General features: G+C 30.8%; 1 long non-coding RNA gene across 2 annotated transcripts; it reads left to right on the top strand.

Moving 5' to 3' along the window:
* The first annotated feature begins 3720 nt into the window (after nucleotides 1–3720).
* On the top strand, nucleotides 3721–6360 carry LOC108203532 (uncharacterized). 2 transcript variants are annotated; one of them, XR_010288411.1, is made up of 4 exons: nucleotides 3721–3921; nucleotides 4472–4555; nucleotides 5210–5242; nucleotides 5553–6360. It is a non-coding gene; the product is annotated as an uncharacterized LOC108203532 (long non-coding RNA). The 2 variants fall into 2 exon arrangements; XR_010288410.1 differs by having other exon boundaries at nucleotides 3721–4555.
* The last annotated feature ends 4539 nt before the right edge of the window (nucleotides 6361–10899 follow it).

Below are 10899 nucleotides of genomic sequence, written 5' to 3'. Positions count from 1 at the left end.
TTTTGGTCAAAAATAAGGTACAACTCAAAAAGGATTATCACTACACTCCTTTAGAAAATTTCAATAATAGAGAAGATTGGCTCAAGAATGTAGGAGAGATAGAGGTGCAAATTTTATAGCACTTGAAAGAGATAAAAAAAACATTGTGTAATGTATATTATAATATAATTTGGGTAATTATATAAAATTAAAATAGTGAATATGATATTTAAAGGACAACCTTGTATATAGGTATATTAAAAAGAAAATTTTACTTTTACTTTTTTGAATACAAAAGTTTTCCTTAGTGCTTCTCAAATCACATGTTTACAAGGGAAATAAATATTAGCCTAAAATGAATATTGCTAAGAATATAATTTTTTTTCTTAACTTCATTAAGAGCCTATAGAACACATAATACCTAAATAATACTAAACACATTATACATAAAGGTGGATTTAATATAGAGTTAATTATAGCCTCATACCAAACAATTTCTTTCCTTATTTTGATCTCATTTCATCGTCTAACCAAACAATATATAAGATGGTTGGAGTGGGAATAAGACAAGTTAATCATAGTTGTAAGCTTTTAAATTATTGTCAATATCTATTTATTTGATAAAAAAAGAGACCAACTAGATGATGGGAGAAAAAAAAATGCATATTTTCCAATGAGGTGATATATACTAAAGAGGCACTACAGAGGCCGATAATATTTAAATGTAGATATTGGTAGAATAAGCTAAGATATCATTTGGTTCTAAATTCATTTACAATACTATTAATCAGATCTAAAACACATTAAATTCACATAGATGAGTAAATTAATTTAATAGAGTATTCAAGATGATATAAATTGAACGATATGTTAGGTCTCCTATGCTCACAGGGTCTCATTAAGAAATTAAGAAAACATGAACCTCACACAAAATTATCAAATATATAAATTGAATGGTATACTATTATTAGATGATCAATACCTGTCAATGTATAGCAGAAGATCAATCTCCAGCAGCCAAATGAAGAGGTAGAAGCTTGCGATTTTTGTATATAGTTGAAAGATTGTGGCCTCGAGACACTAATTAGGGTTTTCTTTCTTAATATATGTATTGATTATTATTAGCACCATAATGGGCCAACTATACTTCATGCAGACAAAATAGTTAACTAAAAGCCCACCTAACAGCCCACCTAGTACAAAATAATATAAATACTTTATTAGATATTGTTTCTCTGACCAAAATTAAACTATCCAAGTAAAATATGGTCCATCGATTAAATAATCCAATGATCAAATATTTATATTGTGCAAATTCTTATCTTGAGAAATTTATTGATAAATTATGTTATGATATATACACTACAACAAAAACACCATTAGACAACACTGATCAGACAACGCACGGTGAAAAAAGCGTTGTTTTAAAATAAGACACAACACTTTCTTTTCGTCCTCGAAAAACTATTGTCTAACACCTACGACCTACAACGGTTAAAAAAACTATTGTCTAGTAAATTCAATCAGACAACGGTTTCTCAACTGTGGTATTGTATAATGATGCATGTTAGACAACTGTTTTGAGAGCCGATGTGTGAAGAAACTTCAGACAATAGTTCAAGAAACCGTTGTTGTAATTAGACAAGTGTTTTAATTGTTGTGTTGTTTACGAGCAGTTCAAACAAGGGTTTCAAATAGTGTTGTGTGACTGAGAAGCTAACATACAAGTGTTTTTGTTAGCATTGTATGATGGCCTTATAGACAAGCCTTTACTAACTAATAAAATCATTGTCTGTTAGATACTACAGGACAAAAAATACCTTTTTATAATAAGACAAAATTTACATTTGACTAGTATTGTTAAAAAAACAAACAAAATAAAGATAAAAAATTTGATTTTTTTTATACATGACTAATATTGTTAGTTCTCGACATCCGTACGGTTAGATCATCAAAATAAATATTTATAAATTAATACAGAGCTAATCATGCACATAACAAAGATTCTATCCAGTACTTTCTAAATTGTAAACATAAAACACATACTTATACTTACGTTCGAATTACAAAATTGTCTTGGTATTACAAATGAACAATACGTGTTTGCATATATGCATAATATAAATATATACTTTAATACAAAGAGTAGAAAAACAATAATTGATCAAGGAAATGTGAATTTTTAACTCATAAAAATGAAAATATATTATATAACGGTTTCCTTCTCATAAACCGTTGTCTACACTACTTTTATACAACGGTTTTTCCCTGAAGCGTTGTTTGAGCCTAATTTAGACAATGGATTCTCTTACAATGGTATAACGTGCGTAACAGTTGTGTCATTTTCAATGATACAACAGAGTTACATATAGAAACCGTTGTCGGTTAGACATTACAGGACAAAATTTACCTTTTTACAATAAGACAAAATTTACGTTTGACTAGTATTGTTAAAAAAACATACAAAATAAACATAAAAAATTTTAATTTTTTTATACATGACTAATATTGTTAGTTCTCGACATCCGTGCGGTTAGATAATCGAAAAAAAATTTAAAAATTAATATAGAGCTAATCTTATACATAACAAAGATTCTATCTAGTACTTTCTAAATTGTAAACATAAAACACATACTAATACTTACGTCCGAACTACAAAATTATTTTGGTGTTACAAATGAACAATACATATTTCTATATATGCATGATATAAATATATTTGTAAAGACAAAGAGTATAAAAACAAGAATTGATCAAGGAAATGCGAATTTTTAACTCTTAAAAATGAAAATTTATTATACAACGGTTTTGGGCCCAATAACCGTTGTCTACACTACTTTTATACAACGGATTTTTCCCGAAGCGTTGTTTTAGCCTATTTTAGGCAACAGAGTCTCTTACAACGGCATAAATTTCGTAACCGTTGTGTCATTTTCAATGAAACAACATAGGTTCGTATAAAAACCGTTGTCTTTTACACACTGCAGGACAAAAAATAACTTTTTATAATAAGACAAAATTGACATTTGACTAGTATTGCTAATAAAACATACAAACTAAACATAAAAAATTTTGATTTTTTTATACATGACTAATATTACTAGTTCTCGACATCCGTTGAGGCAGATCATCGAAACAAATATTTATAAATTAATACAGAGCTAATCGTATACATAGAGATTCTATTCAGTACTTTATTCTCAATTTCAAAATAAAACACAAACTAATACTCATGTCTGAACTACAAAATTATCTTAGGAGTACAAATGAACAATAAATTTTTGCATATATACATAACATAAATATATTTGTTAATTAGAGTACAAAAACGTTACAATAGAGATGATTATAAGTTATAATTATTAAATATAATGTATATATGAAAAATAAATGATTACATATTAAATTTGAGCTAATAATTATTTTAATATGCACAGAAGAAATAATATAATACATAATCAAATTATTAATACATAATTTAATAATATTTTATGTCAAAATATAAAATATTATATAATAATTATATATAATATTAAATATATAAATAATAATTATGTATATTGACAAAATACAACTAATTTTTTTAAATTTTCAATTATATTCCAATATTATAATATATATGTATATATATGAATTTAAGTAATATAACTTTTAATTATATAACACATACTTCTAATTGTTTTTAATAAATTATTTAAATTAAAATAATTTTAATTATTCTTATGCTACGAGGGTCACAGATCGGGGTAGTAACATAAGGTTGCAGGGCTGTTAATGGAGGTTGGGGATTGTGTGTTTGAGGGTCGGTGGCGACCCCACCACTGTTAATCTAAGAGTGGATTGGGGGTCGCAGATCTGGGTAGCACAAGAGTTGTAGCACAACTGGGTACATGCCAAATGTGTTCTCCACACTCTCTCTCATCCATTTTGTCTCCATTAGAGGTGAACCCTTCTTTAATTTGTCTGAGCTCTGTATTAAATTCACTGGATTAATCAGGTTCACTGCTTCTTTGTGATTTGTATTTTTTGTTTTGCTGTTTTGATTTGAAGTCGTGAAGAATTTGAATCTAGAAGTTTTGATTTTATGCTTTCAAATGAAGATTATTATAACACTCGGGGGTTTATTATGTCTAAATGGAAACAGAACAATTTGGAGGCGGTCTTCATTTTGAGTATCCATGTGGTCCTCTTGCATCTGGGTTTGCTATGCTTTTCACACGAGATTAACTGAAATTTATGTTTGTGGGCAACATGAATCTCTTATCTTATTTATGAGTTTAATTTAGTTTATTTGTGTTTGCGTGGCTTGAATTTGTATTTCCTCACTACTGATTGTTATTTTTTAAATTATCCATGTGATTTGGGCTTATATCAGGTGTTCTCAGGGGAATTTTCAGGGGAACTTTAAATTAGGTCATTAAGTTGCAGTTTTGGTAAATTGGGGCTTTCATTGTATATATTTGATTACATACAACTGTTAATATTTGAGCAGGCAAAGCTCTGGCAAGGCTCAAGAGCTCAAATGAAGACATATCGATGGGGTGACATGTATGGCTAACAATCCGAGTAATTTAAGGTATATTGTTCTTGACACTGGTTTTTAGCTTGTTGTCTTTAGTTTAGTTGTGAATAATGAGATGGTGCAGAAGCTCATTAAGTCTGCAATCATTTATAAATTTTATAGCATTATTAAGCAAGGTTTGGGTGTCTAGGCTAGATGTGCTTTGCTCATAAAATAAAGGCAAGAACATAAAAACAACATTGCAGAGTAATCAGTTGGCTATCTATCCGAGAAATTTTATAGCATTGATAAATAGTCCATTACAAATAAGAATAAATCACCCTAAAAAGCCGTGTAATAATTGGCAATACAGACTCAACAAGGAGAAAACAAACACAGGGGCTTAGTAAACACTATTAAATATGGATAAAAAATACGATTAACATTGCAAAACTAAGCTGGGACAAAATTCTAATCAGAAACTGGATTAGGAATGCTAGGAAACACAACATCAACTATGAGCATAATAAGTGATAAGCCACTATGAACCTCATCTGATTGAAAGGAAATAAGTCAAGGTCATTAGAGTTTCCATGAACAATACAGGCAGCACTGTTCTCAAATTTTTGCAAACATATTAGTAGGATTCAAATTGTCGTTCTTGTCACTATTCATAATATGATTAAGAACTGAAGTATGATTTGATATTTTTTTTTAATATCATCTCAGGCAAAAGAAGGGTGCATGGCCTTTTACTTGAAGGTAAACTGGTACATAAATTAGTGCATGCTCTATACCATGTGTTCTCTACTTTAATCAATACAAACATCTATATTAATATAGTTCATGTTGTCGAATACTGGTTGTTGCCTTTTTCTGCATTTTTTTTCAGTTGCTAATTATAAAAGCATTCACTAGATACTCTTGTATGTTTCTACATGCATTTAAAACGTGAAATTTAATAAAACTTTAAAGACTATCGAAAAAATAAAAGTATAGTGAGTGCTTAGTGTTTGTGATTTTTATATGTATATATCATAGAGTGATCTCTCATTTACTTGTGTTCTTGCAGTCATCAAACACGAAAACAATATGATAAGGGAACCAACCGTCCCAAAGAAAATCCTGCCAGCATTCCTCCAAGTTCTAGATAAACTTTAGATACTACAATTACGGCAGCACCAAGGTTGATGGAGCTCACATCTATAGAAACACATGCTGAATGATATGCAAGGCCAGGTTGATTAATTTTTGTGAGGTTGCAATTAAATGTAGATTCATGTATGTTTTATTTATTATATGTATTTTAGGTATTTATATATTTGGGATTTTCCACCCTTAGTGGAAATATTGGTGGATATTAGATGGTATATGTGGTTGGTTGTATCATTGGTTATTAACACATAATGAAAATTTTTGTTTACAAATTTTTGGCTTGTTAATTACATTCTCTAGCCTAGTTTAATCGAGTTATGTGAAATCATTGTATATTATGTTTTTAGCTAATGGGATAATATAGGACCATTGTCATATATAACATGATACAATGGCCATTATTCATAAAAAACATTGTCTCATAAAATTGAAAACAATGATTTTTGTTACAAAACCATTGTCTAAGCAAATGACTTGCAATAATGATGAAACAGAAACAATTGTTAAAACATGTAAAAGACAACTAACATTATAAAGAAAACCATTGTCTGACATAATTAAACACAATAACCTGGGTAATTAAAATATTGTTAGAACATGCCTTACACAAGTAGGCTGGTGTTCTAAACCCGTTGTGTAAGAGAGGAAATAACAAGCATCTCTATTTCAAATATCGTTGTCCGATCTTCTTACTAACAAGTGTAGCTAACTAATGAAACCGTTGTTGCAAGTCTTATTAACAACACGAATTTGGAAAAATACTGTTGTTATGAGTCGTTTACAACAACATTTCCTTTTAAGAATCCCGTTGTTGTTTCTGGGTGTCGCACAACAGTTTATTAAATGTAAACTCTTGTATTGCTCAATCTCAGACAACGGTGCGCCCGTTGTCTGATATGCATATCAGACGGCGTCTCGATAGACCACGGTTTTCCGTGGTTTCAGACAACGGGCAAAAACCGTTGTCTGATGCAGTTTTTGTTGTAGTGATAGTTAAACTAGTTTGTAATCTGATTTTAAAATTTAGGATACATTGGTATATAAACCTTGTGCTAGTTATTTGTAATTGTCAAAAGGAAAGCATATCAACTTTAAATTAAGATTTTCTTTTATGCAGGACAAATTACTACCTTATTTCAAAATTACTACCCTATTATTAGTTTGTGGTATATCTCTCAAGAATATACATAACGATTTTATCAAATGTTTATTGCTATATATATTGGAAAAACCCTTGTAACAAAGATAAATGTATAATATTTTGACAAATTTTTGTTACTATAATAACACTCCATATATGATTTTTTGGGCAAGTAATATATAACATGATAATAATTCATTTGTCACTCTGACTCCTTAAGATCAATTATTTGTGTTTAGTTTAAGTGCAAAATATACTATACAGCGAAGTCCTTAAAAAGATGAACAATAAACTACTAGTGTATTTTTTCATCACAGAAAAATAAAGCTGAAGAAGATCATTTCTTTTGGTTGGTGAGTGTATTAATATCTGTAAGTGAGCTTTTGACGCCAATGCGAAATTCATGAGAACAATGGACCACTTTAAATTTAACTCAAAGTCAACATGCCGTCAAAAGTACTTGATGACATTGAATATTTTAAATTTTTAAGCTTGTGGAGCTTTTGACGATGTTATAGAAACTGTCGTTTGCTCCTAACTTTAGACGGAATGTCTGCTCGTTGTCCAAAGTATGACTTTAAGCAAAGTATGACTTCACGTGGAAATTTTCAAATTAGGATATGTTAAGCGCCAAAAAAATAAATATAATATATATCTTTGTATGGAAGTCCTTGAGCCGTCTCAAGTTATCTGTCAAAAGGTAAGTGCCCTATATTTGCTTTTTCAACTCCATTGGTTTTGTTGCTTTCTCCTACAAAATATTTGTTGATGAACCCAAATCTTTTATTAAGCTTTTTCAGCTTAACTGATTTCCGAGTCTTCAATGGATAACTGTTATCGGTTGGTGGATTATCCGTGAACGGATGATCATCATCTGTTGATTCATCAACTTCTTCTTCAAAGGTTTTTCTATCTTTGTTCGAGGCTTGCGTACCATCAATGACATTGATGGTATCCTTTCACTTAGCAATAATTTTTTGCTCTCTTTCCAACAGCTTTTTAAATATTTCCTCTGTTTTATACACAACCACTATATCTTTCCTTGCTATATTGGTATCCCTTTTGATTTTCTTAAGCTGAGGTAATTCAGAGTCTAGTGTAGCATTTCTCTCAAACAATAAATCATTAGCGCTATTTATTCTACAATTTTGGTTAATGATTTAGAGAAACTATAAGATTTTATATTTCATTTGACATGTCATCAATAATTTTCTAGCATTCACAATATTAGAAAGTTCAGAAGTGTTAGTGGTTTTTAACTATCAACTGCTTATAGGTGTTTGGCTTCTCATTCATCTCTTTAGCCATGAAGGAATATTCACAAGAAGATCATCATATGAATCATCTCCACAGCTGCCCAGACTTTCTCCGTAGTGATGAATGCTCTTTTCTTTTGCTTTAAGAGGTTAAAGTATTTCTTTATGTAATCAATATATTCAGTTGAGGAGCTTTTCCTTTCAGCTATGGGTTCTATGCACTCATTAGAGAATTGACCAAGTACTTAGACCACAGTTGTAACATTTAAATTTTGATCTGTTAACCAAGTTTGATGATTTTGGATGACTACTCCTTCTAAATGGTTTACACATAAAAAAAGTTTCCTTTGAACTTATGCTTGAAGAATTTTATAAGACAAAAGGCCAGATTTGCATCAATATCATCAAGCTCAGCTTGTGTAGAAGATTCATCATCCTCTTCTATCAGCTTTCCATCTCCTTTACCAGCTTATGTCCTCCCTTCACAAGCATTCATATTTGGTGTAGCTTTAGTTTGGTGTAGCTTTAGTATTCACATTCTAAAGTGCCATCCCATGTTCTTCATCCTTTTCTGCAACGAAGGCCACACTCTTTCCGTTCCTTCATCCTTTGTCCATTTTTTCATCTTTTTGGAACTCAAGTTCATAGGTCTTGAGTACATATAACTTCTCCTAGGTAGGGGTGTGCATTTGGTTCGGTTAACTGAAAATCGAACCGAAAAACCAAAATAATTTATGTTCGGTTAACCGAAATTAAATTTCAGTTCGGTTTTTGGTAGCTAAATTTTGGTTTTTTGGTTTTTAAACCTCGAATAACCGAAAACCGAATGGTTAACCGATTTTATTACTTTATAAGAAATAGTATTTAGGTGAATAATATAAATATTCCAACATTATAATCGTGTATCTACTAAGACTATGGCCTAAACCTAAATAACTAATTAGAAACCAGTTCATTAACTACCGATCAACTTCCATCGCGACCTACGAGCCTCAAGCCTACGACCTGCTGCGATTAGCTTCCAAACTGAGCTCAAAACTTCAAAGAATCAAACCCAACCACATCCAGTGTGATCCAGCATCCAGGTATATATTCTTGAATCGATTCAGTTTTATGTCATTATTCTTGAATCGATTTGTGGCTATTGTTTCTTTGCGTGCCACTGCCAATTGGGGAATTTTATACTTGTGTTATGAGTTATGTGTATTTCAGATTTGTGTGTATTTATGTTACATACTTGTGTATAGTTGTATAGTTGTATACACAACAGTAGGCACAATAGACTTCCAAGCATGGACTTGTATGAGTTATTTTATTATATTTGTAGATGGAATACGAAGGAGATTATTAAGATGGACTCGAAACTCAAACTGAAACAATAGCTTCAAAGCCGAGAAAGCAAAATAAAATGGAATCTAGAGCTCGAATATTGGATCACTATATTAAATTTGAAAGTGAGGACAACAAAATGAAAGCAAAGTGCAAGTATCGTGGTAAGGAGTTAAGTGCAAATTCTTCAAGTACTGGTACAGTAGTTTGCATCATCATTTGAAAACTTGCAACTTATATAGTGTTCAAGGTGATCAATCCAAATTAGCTTTTTAAAATAATAGAGATAGTGGCCTCACAACATTGAATAGTTGGACTTTTGACAAGGATTTGGCGAGAGAGGACTATATTAAGATGATTGTTGTTGATGAATTTCCATTTAAGTTTGGGGAGGGTTCCGGAGAATTTCAGGCTACCGTGCAACCAATGTTTCAAATTCCATCAAGATGGACGGTTGCACGTGAATCTTATGGAATGTATGCTCTTAGGAGAAATAATTTAAATGTCTCATTACTTGAACAAATAAAACGTCTTTGCCTTAGTACGGACACATGGACTTCTAATCAAAAAATTAATTATATGTGTTTAACCGCACATTTTATTGACAAAGATTGGAAGTTGCATAAAAGAATACTAAACTTTTGTCCGATTACTAGCCATGAAGGTAAGGCAATTGTATTGGCTATTGAGGAGTGTTTGGTGGAGTGGTGAATTACTGGGGTGTTATCTATCACGATAGATTATGCTATTTCTAATGATATTGCATTAGAGAGATTAAAAGGTAGAATCAGTAATTGGGATTCTAGTGTTTTGAATGGAGAGAACTTACACATAAGGTGTGTTGCTCAGCTCATATTTTAAATTTAGTTGGCAAATATGGGTTAGGGATATTTGATGCATCAATTAATAGGGTGAGAAATTCCGGTAAATATATAAGACATTCACCAGCTAAAGAGGTGGTGTTTATGAAATGTGCAAAATATGAGATAGTTGAGGTAAAAAGATCTTTTATTCTAGATGTGGATACTAGATGGAATTCAACATATGAGACGCTAGATGTGGTGGAGAAATCTGAAAGGGCATTTGATAGGTATGATACACAAGAGCCTAGATACAAAAAACATCTCAAGTTGAATAACATTGATGGAAGGCCTACGAGTGATGATTGGAGTATCGTGAGAAAGTTTGCATCCTTTTTGAAAATATATTTTAGGGACACAATATGTTAATTCTAATATTTTCTTGCATGAGATATATGTCATTCATTCTATATTGAGAATTTATAAGAGGCTTGTAATGCACATTTGTTGTAGTTAAGATAAAAGACTTGTGAATAAATCATTATATAATTTCATCACAATTTTTTGTCACTATAATACACCGTACTTTTGCGATTATTGAAGTAAAAGAAAACCACATGATTATATATAAAAAAAGTCAAGTGTAGTCATCTTAAATGGAGTTCTAACTCAAGTATTATATATTCAAAATTTTCGATTAGAAATGATAGGCCTTAGTCCACAATAAAAACGGGGTTG

Source organism: Daucus carota, chromosome 2, assembly GCF_001625215.2.
Source record: "Daucus carota subsp. sativus chromosome 2, DH1 v3.0, whole genome shotgun sequence".
Lineage (NCBI taxonomy): Eukaryota > Viridiplantae > Streptophyta > Magnoliopsida > Apiales > Apiaceae > Daucus > Daucus carota.
The sequence above is the reverse complement of the archived record's forward strand: the minus strand, read 5'-3'. Positions and strand labels throughout refer to the sequence as shown.